The sequence below is a fragment of the Balaenoptera physalus genome, assembly GCF_965194825.1.
Source record: "Balaenoptera physalus genome assembly, chromosome: 1".
Taxonomy (NCBI): Eukaryota; Metazoa; Chordata; class Mammalia; order Artiodactyla; family Balaenopteridae; genus Balaenoptera; species Balaenoptera physalus.
In genome coordinates, this window is record NC_138882.1 from 189,335,783 (window position 1) to 189,352,198 (window position 16,416).

Consider the following 16,416-nt stretch of genomic DNA (forward strand, 5'->3'; position numbering starts at 1 on the left):
CACACACCAGTTCTGCTGTGCCCAGAGTCCTCTCCACGGTCCAAGTTTGCCTACTTATAGTGAAGACCTAATGAGCAAACTGCAGCAGGAAATAGCATCTGCCATGAGAGTCAGCCATCCCGCTGCAGGGACCCAAGGCCAAGAAGGTGAAGACAGCCAACAGGAACCAGGCATTGCCCTGAGGCGCTCAGCCAGTGCCCTGAGGGGTTCAAGTCAGAGCACACCCTCCAGGTGCCTCCCCTGGGTCCCAGCCCCTCGATGGGAGCATCCCCCAATGTCCTCGCCCTCCCCATGGGAGCATCCCCCCATGTCCTCTCCCTCCCCATAAGAGCATCCCCCAATGTCCTCCCCCTCCCCATGGGAGCATCCCCCAATGTCCTCCCCCTCCCCATGGGAGCATCCCCCAATGTCCTCCCCCTCCCCATGGGAGCATCCCCCAATGTCCTCCCCCTCCCCATGGGAGCATCCCCCAATGTGCTGGCCCCTCTCCCCAGAGGCCCATCTCCTGGTGTTCTCCAGCCTCTCTGCCCGCATTCAGCCCCACTCCAGCCACACACTGGTCCATGCTCACCTTCCACACCTGCCATCCTTCCACCTGAAATACCCACCTGCCTCCCAGCCACCTTCTCCCTGTCAGTGTCTCCCTACGTCCTGGTGTTAGGTCATCACGGGAGACAGGCCTACATCTCCCACTAGACAGACAGGTCTCTGAGAGCGAGATTCCCCCCCTCCATCCTTTGTATCCTCAGCCCCAGCAGACTGGCTGCATACTGTAGGTGCTCAGAAAATGTCTGAATGAAAGAATGAACACCAGTGGTCCAACAACAGCTCACGAGAAGAGACCTGTTTTGGAGTTCCTGACCTTCCACAGAGCCATGGGGCAAATTCTGGTCTGTGAATTGAAAACTTGGCAGTCAGGCCCCGTGACGAGAGTCCAGGAGGGGTCAACAGGATACAGATGCAGGTGACTGAAGCTGGGAGGGGCGAGCGGGACCTGAGTGAGGAGATGTGAGGAGGGGGCATGTATGTGCGCGGGTGGGAGGGGTCTGTGGGGGAGGCATGGCAGGAAGGGCCAGGAGGCAGCAGCAGAAGCAGGAGGGGTGCAGCAGTGGCCGGGGCGGGGGGAAGAGCTCTCTCTCTACGCAGGAAAGAGGGGCAACCAAAGCAGCAGGGATGGCGAGTGGACATGAACTGAAATGTCCTCGCGAGCGAGGGCAGTTAGGATGGTGACCTCCAGGGGCTGCTGGGAAGACCTAGAAGTGTCAGGGTAGTGAGGAAGTGGAAGCCAGGTGTGTGTTGCCCTGGGAACGAGAGGCTGGATGGCGGCTGGAGGGGCCGCATCTCCCACCCTGATAGCACCTCTGGGGGCTCGCGGCCAAGTGAAGCCTGAGCCCTGGGGCCCCTCCCTGCTGCAACCCTGGCTCGCCGGTCCCTGCAAGTCCCCACAAGGGGCCTCACTTTACCTCTGACCAGCTGGAGGGGGCAGCAGGCTGTGAGGCTGGGCCAGTCACATCATGGCGGCTCAAGAGCCCCAAAGCCCACCATCAGAGCCCCCTCCTTCCTCATCCCCACAGGGACCCCAAAGGCCCACGATGAGGCCCCTCCCTGGAGCCTGTAACTCTCAGGGAGAGCAATGAAACACCAGAGACCAAGTGTCCACGGCAGATGAATGGATAAGCAAGATGTGGTCCATGCATACAGTGGAATGTTATTCAGCCTTAAAAAGGCAGGAGATTCTGACACGGGCTACAGCACGGATGAACCTTGAAGACATCATGCTAAGTGAAATAAGCCAGTCACAGAAGGACAATCCTGTACGATTCCAGTTATATGATGGACCTAAAGTAGTCAACTTCACAGAGACAGAAGGTAGAAGGGTTATTGCCAGGGGCTGGAGAGAGAGGGGGGAGATGGGGTGTTAGTGTTTAATGGGGACAGAGTTTTAGTTTTGCAAGATGAAAAGAGTTCTGGAGGTGGAGGTGGTGATCGCTGCAGAACAAAGTGAATGTACTTAATCCCACTGAACTACACACTTAAAAATGGTTAAGATGTAATTTTGATGTCATGTGTATTTTACCATGATTAAGAAAAGAGAGAGAGAAGCATCAAACCCCTAAGCCAAGAGAAAGCTCCCCAGATGGCCTTTGGGCACCCTGACGCCCACTGTGGAGACCCCAGCACACACCCTCTTTGTCAGAGGTGGACCCTCCCAGGACATGCAGGCCCAGACAGGAGCACTAGGCCGAGGGCTCTAGTGCCAGGGTCTCTTCCCTGGTTCTAGGTGGAAATGCCAGGAATGAGGGTTCCATGCCCTCTGCGTGCCTCATCTCATGCCAAATGCGCTTTTGCTGACGGCATTAACCTCCTTTAAAAGAAGGTTCCAAAGTTTCTATCTCCAGCCCAGGCCTCGCTCTCGAGCGCCAGGCCTAGCTGCCCTCTGGACACATCGGCATAGACCATTTCCACCTGGGACAGGTTCAAGGCACATCTGTGTCCTTAGCCCCCAGCCCTCGCTATAGGGTCACCGTCCACTCTGACCCCCCAACAGACATCCACAATTCTTCCCCCTTCTTTAACACCCCACGTCCAACTAGTTACCAAACCTGCCAACTCCACCCTGAAAACGCCACCTCCACCCCGCCCGGCAGGAAAACAGACGCAGCGTGACCCAAGGAAACATTTGTAACAGTCAGAGGCCCCGAGAGCAGAGCCGGCAGCTGTGTGTGGCCACAAGCAGCCTGTCTGGCGAGGGCTGTTCACAGCTGGAGCAGCTGTTGAGACCGTGTCACCAGGTCGACCCTAGATTCCTACTCAGCGTGGCGCTACGCCCTCAGCCTTGGGCGCATAACGCCCACCGCCTCTTTCATTTCCCCAGAGGCACCCCGAGGGCGGCCAATGCTCCCACATGCCCCCCACCCACCATCATCCACAGGGGGAGTTCAAGACGGTTCAGCTTGGGTTTACGCTGGGGGCAGCGCTTGTGGACCGACAATTTCCGCATCCCTGACGCCCAGCCTGCCTTGAAGCCCATGCCTGCCTTGCAAGGGCCCAGCCTCAGTGGGGGGACACGGACGACACACAGCCTTGGTGGCTTCTCCAAGGGAGGCCCAGGGAGCCTGCGTGCTCTGTCTTCTGACCAGCAGACTCATTTATTTGTTATGTTGGGCAACGAAGAGAATTTTTAAAACACAAAACAGCAGGAAGCTTCCCAAAGGCTTTGGCGGGTGGGAGCTTTGGTGGCAACAAGACAGATCCCCTGTCGTGAGCCATCCTCCCCTCGGCACCACCAGGAAGGCCCCTGAGCTCCAAGTCCGGAAGAGTACCCTTACCCCGACTTGCCCTCCAAAGTCTACCTCTTGGAGACTTAATGCTTCCCCTAAATGCTTTTTAGAAAGTACTTACAGGTGACTGACATCACGTCTGAGATTTGCTTCCAAATGACCCAGGATGCGTGTGTGCATGTGTGTGCATGTGTGTGCATGTGTGGGCATGTGCGCGCGCACATACGTACGTGTGTATGTGTGCTGACGCTTGAAGCTGGCGAGGGAACCTTATATTTCTCACAACTTTGGTATATGTTTGAAATTTTCTGTAATAATAACAATTTTTCATTAAAAAATTAACAAATGCTTCCTGAAGAAAAGGCTAAGGTGATGGAGGTGGGAGACTACTGGTTAAGGGTCCGGGTGCCAAAATCAGGTTTAGCAAAACTCTAACCTTGGCCAAGTCACGTGGCTGTTCCAGCCTCAGTAGAAGGTGGACGATGGGGAAACCCACTCACTGCCCTGGGTTCTTAGGAAGAGGACAAGGGTTAAGGACTCAGCTCAGAGTCTGCTACTGGCGCAGGGCTGTAACACTGTTTCCCTCTGTCGTTATTATCATTATTGTTATCACCATCATCATCATCACCAAACAAGGTGGTACCCACAAAGCACTTACAGCACAGTGCCTGGCACTTACTAAAGCAGAATTTTCACTCTTAGATTGGGAGGGATGCTATCAGATAACAGGGAAATGGGAGAGCACTCGGCTGAAAGTCCAAAATAAAGGTCCTTTTAAGCCTGGATTTCATCGGTCAGGCTCGTGGGGGAAGGATGAGGTCCACCTCTAGGTGGACCGAGGCGCACCTATACCTGCTCTGCGCTTCTGTCTGATAAAGATGCTCATTCTCAAACTTTTCAGGAACTAAAAGATAAATCGGTCATGAAAAACAGCCACCACCTAGTTCTTGGGAAGAACTGTTGCAAAATTCCCAGACTAAGCTCTTGAACACCGTAAGAATCACAGGTTTTGCTAAGTGTGAAAACGCATGAGCAGGCAAGTCTCTGCTCACCCAGGAGGAGGAGGAAGGTGCGAGAAAGGACAGGCGCAGCACGGGGGAGCGCGGCATCCTTCATCCTCAGCGAGCAGTGGGCAGCGCGGGCCTCCACCAGCTGGACACCCACCACACTCCCCCGACCCATAGGAAGATGATTCCCCAGGGGGTGTCAGAGTTTTACCAGGCAACCCAAGGGAGCCCACTGACGGGTGGTTTCAGCCTTACTGGAGCAGCCCAAGGAACGCAGCCTCGCCCAGCTCCAAAGTGACATCACCCGGGACCCCGGGCAGGACCACTTCTCCCTAAGAGGCCTGGAACCCCCAGAACCCACTGATTCTTCCTAGAGCCCCGACCTCCCTGAAGCCAGGCCTGCCCCTGCTCTTGGCTGTCAGAGCCACTGTGGTCAACGTGCCACTGCTTTTATTCTCTCTGCTTCCCTGGTGGTAGCCAGACCGGGAAAGAAAAGGAAGTTTGTAAAGTTATTGCATTAGGCCACTCCACACCTCCCCATCTATCTCTCTTTCTTTCTCTCTCTCTCCATCTACTGGAGAGAACTTTCTCTCTCTCTCCATCTACTAGAAAACAAAGCAGTAAGGGAACAAGAGAAGTGTTTAAAATGATCTAATCCAGCCCATCACTTTACAGCTGGGGAGAAAAGAAGTGCCTGGCCCATGACCTCAGCACTGGTGACAGTAACCAAAGGCAACAGCTTAGGGCTCTGGAGACTTTGGTCCACAGCCTCTGGCTGTACAGTATGGGTAAGCCAGCCAACCACCCTCTCTGCGCCTCTGCAGGGAAAGGAAGGGTTGGCCCAGATGGATGCCCTATAAGTAACATAGGGCTTCCCTAGCCCCATGACCCCTCAGTGGGGGAGAAGTCTGCCTATACCGCTGACACTTAATCTAGCACGCTTCCCACAGCGGGAGTGGGGGAAGTGTCAGGAGGGGGTGCAGCAGAGAAGGTAGGGGCAGCCCCGCCCCCTCCCTTGCTCGCTATCCACACACCCAGACCAAGGTTACAGGTCTGCCTCCCCCCAGAATGTTCTGCCCAGGAGAGAATTCTTCCAAGGATACCAACCTTTAGTCAGCAGAGATGGCATTTTTACCATCAACACCTGTCAAAACTCAACTCATGACCAGTTTCTGATACTGGCTGGAGCATTTAATTAAATATTACTCACTCAGGAAGCAGCCCCTGCCAACTCACCTCCAAACCGTACAGTTCATTTTCAGAGAAAAAGAGAGAGGGAGGGAGGAGCCTGAGCCCTCCTCAGCTGGTACCAGCAGAACTGCCCGAGGCCCCTGTACCCGGGTCCAGCGCAGCGCTCTTTTGAGAACCAAGCAGGGAAAGTCAAGGTAAGCAGATCTCAGGAGCCAGCAGCCCCCCTGCCAGCTTACCATGGATGGCACACACGCACACACACACTCAGAGACACACTCACCACACACAGACACACAGAGACACTCAGAGGGGCACACCAACTCACACAGGGACACACTCACACATGCACTCAGACACACAGGCACACTCTAGCACATATGCATTCATACACGTATTCACGCGCACACACACACAGAGACGGGCTCACACAGACACACTCTCACACAGCCCTCTCACACACACACACGTACACTCAGCACACACCACACACTCACACACACAACTCGCAGTCTCTCCCCGCAGACCAAGCCACCGCGCCGCCAGGGCCGTGAGCATTCCGAGGAGCCTTTGCCTTGAACTTGAACAGGACAATTACCGCCGACTGCCCCAGGCTGCTCCGGTTTTTCCGTTTTAATCGATTTCCTGACCGAACTCTTCGGCTCTCCCTTGGTGGCCGGGAGAAGCCGCGGCGGCTCCGGGGCGGCGGGGAGGGCGGCACCGCCCGGGGTGTTGCCCGGTGGGCTCCCCGGGGTAGGCGCTGCGGGCAGAGCTGGGGAGCCCCGAGGGGGCTGGTCGGGCTGCGCTGCGACCCCGGATGGCGGGAAAAGCGAAAGTAACTTCGCGGAGCGGGGTCGCGCTGCCCCCTGCCTCGGCCGCAGGGATGGTCCCGGGAACGGAGGCCCCCGCGAGGGCCGGCACCTACAAGTCGGCGGGGGCCGCCGCGCGTCCCGAGCCCCTTCCTGGGCCTGCAGCCGCCGAGGCTCAATCCCGGGTGCGACGGTCGCCGGGGCCGCAGGGACTCCCGCCCCGTCTCGTCCCCACAGGTGGGACCCGGGGCCGCGCGACCTGCCCGCGCCTGCGGCGACAGCGGCGGCAGCGGCGCTGGGCGGCGCCCCGGCCCCCTCTCCTGGGACCCGCGGCGAGAGAAGGGCTCCCCGCTCACCCCTACCGGGTCCCCAGCCGGGACCCCACCCGGTCCCCACTGCCCGGCCCCGCGCCCGGGTGCCCACTCGGTCCCCCAGTGCGATCCCCGCGCGCACCCGGCCCGGCCCCCCATCCACCCACCCAGTCCCCGTGCCTGGCCCTGCCTACCGTTCCGGGGAGGCCGCCGCCGCCGCCCGCTCTCCGGGGCCGAGGAGGCTCCCGCCGCCGGGAGAGAAGCCGCCTCCTCCCCGCGGCCCCGGCGCCAGCGCCTGGAGCCTGGTTCCTGCAAGCGCGCGGGCTGCCGAGCGCGACTTCTGTGCGAATAAGGAAAAGCGCCCGTAGCCTTTAAAGTGAAAAAAAAAGGAAAGCGCCGGGGGGCGGGGGCCGGGGCGGGGCCGCCCCGCCCCCCGGCTCCGGCTCCGGCTCCGGCTCCGGCTCCGGCTCGGGCTCCGGCTCGGGCTACGGCTCGCGGGGCGCTGAGCGCGGCAGCGGGGGCGGCGGCGGGGGCGCGGGACGGGCGGTGTGTCACGTGCCCGGCGCTCGCTCGGCCGCCCCAGCCGCCGCCCCACCCGGAGGCCCTCGGGGCGCGCGGGGCTGCGGCCGAGCTGCCGCGCGGGGCGGCGCCGAAGCTGTGGTCCCTCCGGAGGCGTCTTTGGGAAACGCCGGGCAGCCTCCGCTGGGCAAGAGGCCGGAGTTGCAACACCCGGAGGGCCGCGGCGGCGCTGGGCCCGGAGTGGGGGCGGGGGGCTTACTAATAATAATTTTTGTAATCTCTTGGGAGGATCAGTGTTGTTTCAATAACCTCGGGAGCAAGGCCTTGCTTGCCTCATTTCAAATTCCCAGCAGCTTAAAGTTCCGTAATTCTAGGGCATAGGAGAGGAGTTCCTGGGCCGGCAGATAACCCAGGGACTCCCCGCCCTGCCGGAGTCCCCGGACGCATTTCCGTCTCGGTACCCACAAGGACAGGGGTCTTGGGACTCCCAGACCCTGGAGGCCCGGCACCTTGGCATCCCCAGCTCCTTGATGGCTCTGGGCATACAGCAGGCGGCTTCGCATGAGTGTTTGTTGAATGAAGGAAGGAAGGAAGGTACCCACCACCCCCAACTCCGCCAAGACTTCTCTAGGTCACCAAAGAAATTCCTCCCCTGCCCTCAACAGAGCAGTCAGTTGCACCCTAGAACTGGGAAGATTGTAAGGAAAGAAGGTTTCAAAGACCAGAATCTCTCTACATTCCTCCACCCCCTCGTTGTGTGTAGTGTCCCTGGAAGGGAATGGAGAATTAACATAATTGGAGAAGCTGTTGGGAAGAACATGGCTCCACAGTTATTTCATCTCTACCGTAACTATAAGGGCGGGACTGTTACACCGATTGCAAAGATGAAGCAGTGAAACCGAGCAGGACCCTGTAGGGGCTCCGGGGCCTAGGGAGCCTTTCTGCGCAGCCTCCGTGACCTTCTCTGAGTTCCAAAGGGCAGATTTGAACAGTTGCTAATCCGGGAAGAGAAGGCATGCAGAGTCAAGGGAGGAACAGCCAAGAAACAGTCGTACAGCCTTGGGGCAGGGTCCTGGTTCCACCTCAAGGGACACACAGAATAATATCTTTAAACCCTTTTTATGGAATTAAAACCCAACAAATGGAAGATGCCAGCATTCTCCATAGCAGGGAAGACCACCTGAGGCCAGACTAAAGGAACCAGAGAAGCTCATCAAGAAGGTTACCTGAGGGGCTTCCCTGGCGGTCCAGTGGTTAAGACTCGCTCTTCCACAGCAGGGGGTGTGGATTCGATCCCTGGTCAGGAAACTGAGATCCCACGTGCCTTGCGGTGCGGCCGAAAAATTTAAAAATAAATAAAAGATTACCTGAGACCAGATTAAAGGAGTGCAGGTCCTGCACACACCCTAATCTTATCAGCAACCCCACCCTTTGAACTATTGCTATAAAACTCCTCACCAAATCCTCCCGGGTCGGGACACATATTTTTCGAGGGCAGGAGCCTGCTGTGGCCTCCTTTGCCTGGCAAAGCAATAAAGTTATTCTTTTCTACTTCACCCAAAACTCTGTCTCGGAGATTCAATTCGACACCAGTGTACAGAGGCTGAGCTTTCGGCATCAGCAGTAACTGGTGAAAGGCCCTGCTGTAGCAGCGCTTGGGGCCCAGCTGGACTCTGTGAGATCCCAGAGTTTGTTGTCTTTTCACCTCACTGGTGCTGAAAGTCAGTTTTGTTTTGTTTTGAATTTAAAAAATACTGAGGCTCAAGTAGCAGTCACGGGCAGGGCGGGCCTGTGTTCTGGCCTCGGTTAACACTCTGGGTCTGAGTTGTCTAGTATCTTGAACCCAGGTCTGGCAGGCAGGGAGCCACTGCCAGCACCCCAGGGGTGCTTTGCATTTAAAAAGAGCACCGGACTCCCTTTAGCCGCTTGCAATTTGAGAACTGTTAGTTGTCCGAAGATGAAATGGGACTTGGGAGAACCATGAAAATGAAACCTTGTAATTCAGGTTGGGACTTGAACCCACGGTCTTTTAACTGAGATCACACCTGGTCTCAGGACTTAATGAATGACGCTCAGGTTCTTGATGTCTCATCACAGAAAGAATTCAGTGAGAGACAAAGTGATGGGTAAGAAGTGGATTTATTTAGAGAGAAGCACACTTCACGGACAGAGTGTGGGCCATCTCAGAAGGCGAGAGCCGCCCCAGGGTATGGGGTTGTCAGTTTTTATAGGGGTGGGTAATTTCATAGGCTAATGAGTGGGAGGAGTGTTCCAGCTATTTGGGGGAAGGAGTGGGGATTTCCAGAAATTGGGCCACTGCCCACTTTTTGACCTTTATGGTCAGCCTTGGAACTGTCATGGCATCTGTGGGTGTGTCATTTAGCTTGCTGATGTGTTACAGTGAGTGTATGATGTGTTACAGTGAGTGTATGTACAGTGAGTGTATGTGTTACAGTGAGTGTATAGGCTCAAGGTCAAGTGAAAGTGGACTCGTCCACCATCTTGGACCTAGTTGGTTCTAACCAATTTATACTGTGTCCTATGGCTATGTCATTCTTTTAAAGGTTGTGCCCTGCCCCCTTCCCCCCTGTTTCAAAAACATCCAGGGTGGCAGGAAGTCTTTCCGAGTTCCTGGTGTACCGCAGAGTAGCCTAATCCCTGGAAAGTACAGCTGCTTCTATGGCCTCTGTGCTTCATTCCTCTCCCTCTAAAGAATGACCATAGTCAGTGTGTTATGTGGGAAGTGGGCACCTCTCGCTAGGAGCTTTCCTGGCCGGGACAGGGGGTGGGGGGAGGCTGGTGCTTCAGCCACACAGCCTGGGACCGTGAGGCTGTCAGCCTTCCTGAGGGCAGCTCCTCCAGGCCTCGCCCTTAGCCTGGACGATATTTAGATGTTATTATTGACCTTCCAGGGCAGACCAAGTGTAATTCAAGTGGCAGAGTCCGTCCATTTGGGACCAGAGCCCCACTTCTGATATGAGGGCCCTGAAACAGACCGTTCCCAATCAGAAGTCCGCAGCGCTCCTACCCCACCCTCCTTCAGCATTAATCTGGACCTCTCAGCTCTGATCCAGTTGGCTAATTAGCTCCTGCTGACCTAAATTTCTCAGAGCAATCCCTGGGGAGTGAGCCTTCCTCTCCGCCAGGGCATGGGCAGGTAAGCCTATCGATGCTGGGAAGCTGGTCATCCAGCAGTGACCTGGAACAGCGTTGAGCAATTGTGGAGACCAGATTGTGTGAAAGGGGTGTATACTCATGCTATCAGCACTGATACTGTTGTTAAAAAGATACATAAACTTGTCATATTGTGACCTCAGCTGATAAACACCATCCAGGAGTTTGAAGACTGACTCAAGTCTTAAACCAAGTATCTGTGTTCCACAGGGGTGAGTAGGGAGAGGGGCGGCTCTGGCTCCTGGTGGTGTCTTCTCCCCCCACAACTCCACCTCCACCTCCACCTCCACTCAACATTTCATCACTTACATCAGCACTGTTTGCTCACCTCTCTAATCTGTTTCGGGAAAATGATGGGGAGAAATTATTAGACAGCAAATTGGCTATCAGCTGCTTTTTCTGATGATGAAAAGTCTGTCCAGAGATGATGTCTCAGACACACTTCGAGCCTTCGAGCCAGCAGAATCCTGCTGCCCTCACAAGCTCCTGCCTCCTGGGGGCTCCCATTGTCTTTGAGCCCCTTTTGTTGATTGGAGTGAATGGGCAAGGGATTTGGGATTAGACAAGCCTAGGGCAAACCCCGGTGCTGCCATTCACCAGCTGTGTGAGCTTGGGCAAGTTACTTAATCTTTCTGGGACCCAGTTTTCTCACCTGTAGAATGGCTCTACAAGTTTTCCAGGATTTGGTGGCGGGGGAAGGAAGAGTAGCAGTCATTCCACAAATATTCACTGAGTACAACATGTGCAAGGTATCATGCTAAAATGAAATCCAGAGGGTTTGGAGGAATGTCAGGATAATAGACACATTTTAGATATTATTGTTGACAATAAGAAAAAGAGGTTTCCTAAAAAAGCATGGGATCCGTAACACAAAAGTGTGGCAAGGTCCACCAAAACAGAAAGAACGCTGAGGCATATTTTTAAAAATGTAAGCCCATTTTGCATCCCTAACACGACATATACTTAGCTCATGAAGTGAAACTGAAGTGGAGTAGACCTTGTCTTTCAGAACTCTGATCTTAAAGAACTCTGATCTTCATGAATTAGTACACAGATTCTTAGACTTTTCGGCCTTAAAGATCTGTGGGTTTCACTCTTGATCACATAATTAGTAGACAGGGACACCTGCTGGCAGAGTGTGATATTGCGGCATAGCTCTATCAGACATTGCCGGTCATCAGAACAAAGGGATGATGCTGAGCAAAGTTTCAGACGCTTTAAATGAGACACTGGGTGGCAACCAAGCTTGAGGAGACTTCCTGTGGCCTTGAGAAGAAATTAATAAAGAGATGACCTTGGACTTGTGACAATAATTATTGTAAAGTTATTCAAAAACACTTTCAGTGACTTAAAAGTGAGCCAGCTGAGACCTCAATGCCTGTCTTGACTCTTCCCTGGATGTTTTCAATAGTCCTTCAGTGTATTATTTTTCCCATGGGAACATCTTCAATATTATAGTAAAACTACAGTACAAGTGAAGCACCCCTCCAAGTATTTGTTTTATTTTATTTTTTACTAAATATTGAGGAACTGAATGAATAAATATCGAACAGCACTCTTCTGCAGGCTGGAGAGAAAGTAGTAAACAAAATGGACCAGACTCCTGGTCATTTCCATGTTAAGTGAGGGAGACAGACAATAAACAGTAAATGAGATCATTTCAGAGAGTAACAAGTGATAATAAAGAATCATTTTATGGGCTTCCCTGGTGGTGCAGTGATTAAGAATCCACCTGCCAATGCAGGGGGACACGGGTTCGAGCCCTGGTCCAGAAAGATCCCACATGCCATGGAGCAACTAAGCCCGTGCACCACAACTACTGAGCCTGCACTCTAGAGCCTGAGAGCCACAACTACTGAAGCCCGCACACCTAGAGCCCGTGCTCTGCAACAAGAGAAGCCACCGCAATGAGAAGCCCGCACACCGCAGCGAAGAGTAGACCCCGCTCGCTGCAGCTAGAGAAAGCCCGTGCGCAGCAATGAAGACCCAGCGCAGCCAAAAATTAATTAATTAATTTTTTTTTTTAAAAGACTCTATGTAAAGATTCTAGAAAGGTAACCCTTCTGTCCCAAATGACAGATCAGAGACCTCTGATAGGGACTCATATCTCCTTCCTGTCCCCCACAGCAGTTTACCGTGTTTGGTAGACACCTTGAAAATGAGTCCAAACTCACAGGTCTGGCCTCTCTACTCCATCCTTGTCACAGGATGCCCCATCTTCCAGCCAGGGGGTCAGCTGCCACATTCATTAAGCAAACATTTAGTGGGAGTGAGCTCCCATTCTGTGCTGGGAACTTCTAAGGTTAGCATTGATCCCACAGGGACCAGTTTGGAGAATGAGATGAATCAGCTCCCATGCTGAATCAGCTCCCATTCTGCCTCACTCCTGGAAAATACCTCCAAGAGCTTAGAGCATCAGGCCTACCACCCTTCTGCACAAAGCCCGGCACTTTCCGGCTGGGAATTGGTGATGCTCGTTCTGGGTGGCCTATTTCCTCATTGGGGATGCTCTGCATTTTCCTCTCCAGGAGGGATCAGGTTGGAAGAAGAAAGAATTAAGGCATCCAAACCTATAGCATGATCACAGACGAGGATTCTGAGAGTGGAAGTCTGCCCAGCCGAAGTTCCAGGCTGAGCAGGGAAGCATCAGTAGGCCTCCTGCCTGCCTCTGGGGACGGGGTCTGCGAGGTAACTCCCAGACACGGGATCATGCCGTCTGTCATCACAAGGAGGCAGGGGAGAGCAGGGCACTGCTGGGTGTGGCCGGCGGGGCAGCACGTTCTCTGGAGAAGTGCATCCAGGGCTGACCGCCGGCCAGCTGTGGGCTGTGAGACATCAGCAGGGCCAGTGTAATGAGGGGAGAGACCACCGGAGCAGGGAGGAAAGAAAAGAGCGAGTCCACCCCCAGGGTCTCCCTCTGTGGCCACCCCGTGATGAAGTTGGACCGGCATCTCTATGCTCTTCCATGGGATCTTAACGCTGACCTTTGCAGGATCTCCCAGAAACACTCTCCTGAAGGCCAGCACTGGGTATGTCAAACTTGCAAAGCATTCAGGACCCTCCTGGAATTCTGCATCCCTTTATTTCCCCATGACCAATCTTGCTCAAGCAAATATTGATTGAAAACTGCAGGAGAGAAATATTTATTGTCCTCCACCCAGCCACTGGAGACAGTCCTTCCACCCTGTGACCTGGAGCTCAGACTTGGTGTGGCCAATGGGAAGTGAGCAGATGTGCAACTCAAACAGACACTGAAATGAGCTTGCACCATTGGGCTTTCCTTCTTGGCACCTCTGTGACAACCAGGAGAAGAGCTTCCCAGGGGTTTCCGCTTCCCCTTCTTCCCTGGGATGAGTGCATAGAACACGGCTGTGAGCCACATCAGGGAGCCCTAGAGCCCAAAGCAGAGTCACCCAGTCAAGCCTGGTGGGACCAGCTGGCCCCCAGCCACCCTGCAGATATGTGAGTGAGAAGAAATGGTTGTGGCTTGAAGCCACTGTGTTTTGGGGTGGTTTGTTATGCAGCAACAGCTGACTGATACAAGAACCTATGGTGTACCAAGTTCTGAGATAAGTAAGAGTGAAACTAACTCCTGTGACAAGTGTACAGAGGAAGGGGTACATGGGATAGTGTGCAATGGGAAAATAGGATCAGGCTGGATAGGATGGGAGCTGGGAGCTGGAGGAGAAGCAGGGGATGACTATGAGAAGAAGGCAAGGAAGGGAAGTCCAGTCAGAGAGGCCTTGGGGCAACACTTCATGGCAGGAGGGAGCATGGCACTTGGAGGAGCTGTAGAAGGAAGGAGCCAGGAGAGGTGTGGGGGTGGGGGAGGGGGGTGGTCCATGCAGGCTGAAGGGACAGGCAGAAGGCAGACTGCCTAGAGCCTTGTGGGCACATTAAGAATTCTGATACACATTTTGCAAATATCACTTCCACTGCTGAGCGGGAATCAGATGGGAGGAAAACAGTCAAGCAAGACAAAATAATTATAGTTTAGCCATTAAACAAAGTCAAGGACCTTTAGTTGCTCCTCAAGGACTCTACATAATATTCTGAGCCATGTCCTTTGAGCTGTTTTGCAGGTACTGAAGCCCCCACCAGGTGGAAGAAATTAAGTGCATGCTGCCCACAGGCATGTAGACCCCAGACCAGTTGGAACCAGAAGGTTGATGATTCTGACTCCTGATTACCTCACCACCAACCAATCAGAACAATGTCCACAAGCTGCTCACACACCCCACAACCCCCCTCCCTCACCCTGTCTTTAAAAACCTTTCCCTGAAAGCTTTCGGGGAGTTCAGGCCTTTTAAGCGCCAGCTGCCTGGACTCCTTGCTTGACACCTGCAATAAACATTGCGCTTTCCTTCACCACAACCTGGTGTCAGTAGACGGGCTTTACTGCAAGCAGGCAGGTGAGCAAAGCCAGGTTTGGTTTGGTAACAGTGGGACCCCTGCCCCCTTCACCAGCTCCCACGGCACTGGTGACCAAGGTTTTTCCCCACAGACAAGAGACTAGAAGGAGCTTTTTTGGGGAAACTAACCTGTCCAAGAGCAAAGACCTGCAGATCCTCACATTTGAGGGTCCTCGACAAACAAGGGCATTCCACGGTCGATGAGCACCACCTCCACCATCCCATCCCCCCACCCCACACATACACTGAGTTTCCATCAGCTTCTAAGTCTCACTTTCAAACAGGAAGGAGAACCAAGGATGACAGACATCTGAGCAGAGTCTCTGAGTCGGTCAGGAGAGGCGAGGTTATGATGGTACCCAGCTCCCCACAGCTCAGAGCATTGAGTTCTCGTCCACACTCCCTGTTCATCTCACTGTAGGGAAGCTCTGCTCCATGTTGCCCTCACTAAGGGACCCAGACCAGTGGGGCCTCCATCATCTGTGGGCTGCTGTAGCAAAGAGAAGGCACGATCACTTCCGTAATGACTCTCTACCCTTATCAATAATTTTGGTTGTTGTTTTTCTTTTATTTTTTAACCCAGAGGAGGATTTATTTATTTATTTATTTATTTATTTATTTATGGCTGTGTTGGGTCTTCGTTTCTGTGCGAGGGCTTTCTCTAGTTGCGGCGAGCGGGGGCCACTCTTCATCGCGGTGCGCGGGCCTCTCACTATCGCGGCCTCTCTTGTTGTGGAGCACAGGCTCCAGATGCCCAGGCTCAGTAGTTGTGGCTCACAAGCCCAGTTGCTCCACGGCATGTGGGATCTTCCCAGACCAGGGCTCGAACCCATGTCGCCTGCATTGGCAGGCAGATTCTCAACCACTGCACCTTGGTTGTTGTTTTTCAATGACCTGAAACTTACAGAAAAGTTGCAGGGACAGTGTAAAGAATTTTTTTTCTTGAACCACTTGAGAGTTCTGGCATGATGCCTCATCACTCCCAAAACAAGGCTTCTCCCCTGCCTAACCACAAGACATCCATCCGAATCAGGAACCTCACTTTGGGATGTGAGCACATCTCATCCTCAGACCCTACGAGTTCTGCCAGCTGTCCCAATAATGGCCTTCAGAGCAGAAATCCCAGTTCACAATTACGTGTCACCTTTAGTGGTTGCATCTCTTTGGCTCCCTTCTACCTCTCCTTGAGTCTCATGACCTGGCCCCTCTGGAAGATGACAGGCCAGTTATTTTGAGGATGTCCCCCCATCTGGGTTTGTCAGTTTCCTCACGGCTAAATTCAAGTTGGGCCTCTTTGCCAGGAAGATCACAGAAATGATGCTGCCTTCCTCTCGTGGCCTCCCGTCAGGTGGCGCTTGGTTTTTATTTGTCCCGTTACTGGTGACATTAACTTTGACCATGTAATTAAGGTAGTGTCTGCCAGACTTTTCTATTGTAAAGTTACTCTTTGCCCCTTTGGAATTAACACATATTTTGTGGGTAGGTGCTTTGAGACAATGTAAAGATTCCATTTCTGGTCAAACTTTCATTTTATTTCTCTGTTTATATTGGTATGAACTCATGGATTCCTACTTCAGATGATTACAATCCATTACTATCAGGATTTATTTTAATGCTCAAATTGTGCCTATTTGGCCAGTGGGACCCCCATCAAGCTGTCTTCTGTAATGTCCTTTTGACAAATCTCCACCATTCTCTGAACATTTCCTTTCCTA

General features: G+C 53.6%; 1 protein-coding gene across 2 annotated transcripts in view; it reads right to left on the reverse strand.

Moving 5' to 3' along the window:
• The window catches only part of SPSB1 (splA/ryanodine receptor domain and SOCS box containing 1), a 69,870-nt gene extending 62,917 nt beyond the window's left edge, over nt 1-6,953 (reverse strand). For both annotated transcript variants that reach the window (XM_082461415.1, XM_082461417.1), the window contains exon 1: nt 6,791-6,953. The gene's annotated coding sequence lies outside the window, so the exon portion shown is untranslated. The remainder of the gene's footprint in view (nt 1-6,790) is intronic.
• Nucleotides 6,954-16,416: the final 9,463 nt, after the last annotated feature.